The following is a 1,654-nucleotide window of genomic DNA, read 5'->3' on the forward strand; positions in this document are numbered from 1 at the left end:
ACTTTGAATGATCTAAAATATCATGATGTCCGATTTTCATTTTCTCTTCTGGTTTCTGAGATCTAAACGGGACGGACGGACAGACGGGACACAAAACTAATAGCGTCTTTTCCCCTTTCGGGGGCGCTAAAAAACGAGCAGACCAGCGGCGTAGCATACGCCACCCCCCTTTTTATATTCTGAGCTTGGATCTCTGTCACCGCGAAAGTTACGTAGGGTAACTCTTCAGTGCCACTTGCAAAAATAAGTTACCTTTCCATGACTTTTTCACCGTGGTGTCCTGCATGGTTGGGCCACGAAGAGAATTATACATATATAGATACTTTTTAAAAAAGGTAATATTGAATAAAGGGAGAGGATCGTCCAATAGATGCCCCATCTCTCAATACTGTAAGGTTTATCTTTACTTATTCTAAATAAAAACAAAACAAAAGTATGACTAACTGAGTATTTAATGGGTTAGTTTGTTTATTGATTCTTTTCTTGTCTTCGACGACGAGTAATTATGCAAAATTTCAACTTGATCCGAGAATGGGAAGTGGGAGAAAAAAAGTGTAAAAGAAACCACTCATACAGACACACAGGGTGAATTTATATACGCTTTGAAACAAAATATATATTTGTGACATCAACCGAACTGACCACGCATATAGAGATATTCCGAAGGCCCTGGATGTACTAAAAAGTCTGTTATTTCTTATCAGAGAGCGTAACTGCTGCAGACCTGCTAGATGGAAATAAAATGTGTCTGTGACCAGTAAAAAAGTTAAATAAAGCTTCCTCTTTCAGACCTTGTCATCTATAGGACTTCTGTTTCTTTGACCAAGGGTTAATGAGAATCCGCCTTTTCTTTACCCAACTAAAGTCCGGTACCCATTACAGTTGGCTGGACTCAGGGGCGCCTTAAAAACTCCCAGTCGTCACCGAGATTCAAGCCCAGGACCCCAGGTTCGGTAGCCAAGCGCTTAACCACTCAGCCCCTCTGTGGCCAGTCTGTATTGTTATAAGAATTGTTAATGTGCATTTGTTTGTCTCTTAAAACCTTTCAAACTTGTTTTGGAAATAATTTATTACCGTCGCGAGGCTCTAATCTAAAACTAAAACGGATGATGGACATAATCTCTGTCTCTTACACTCTAATCATTAGTTCTCTATTAAAGCACACAACAGATATGTCAGGTCGACATCAGCACTAAGGCCTGGCCCCTCGGCCTTGATCAGGATTTGAAAGCTTACTTTGTGGGAGAGAAATGTGCAGATGGTGTTCATTGTCCAGGCATGAAATCCTGCTACAGTGTTCTTTAATGATGTCTACTGTTAAGGCCGGGCCATGGGATATTGAGGCCCTGTACTAATTGTCAATGAAGGCCCTATTGTTACTATTTCCATTACAGATGGTCTACCGGAATTGAAAATCTTTTCAAGTTTTATTTCCTTGGCTTGACCCTTGATTCTTACGATCATAATTTGTTATGAACACAATGATAACAGAGTCGAAAGCCATGTCCGCTTAGTATGGCTTTAATTCACTGAATGACTACACAACACACACATTTCGTAAACACATTCTTACGGACGAGTTACAAGCACATGTAAACATAAGAACGACAACCGATACAGCATATAATTTTCATAACATAATTATAACAGAGAG

Source organism: Biomphalaria glabrata, chromosome 3 (assembly GCF_947242115.1).
Source record: "Biomphalaria glabrata chromosome 3, xgBioGlab47.1, whole genome shotgun sequence".
NCBI classification, from domain to species: Eukaryota; Metazoa; Mollusca; class Gastropoda; family Planorbidae; genus Biomphalaria; species Biomphalaria glabrata.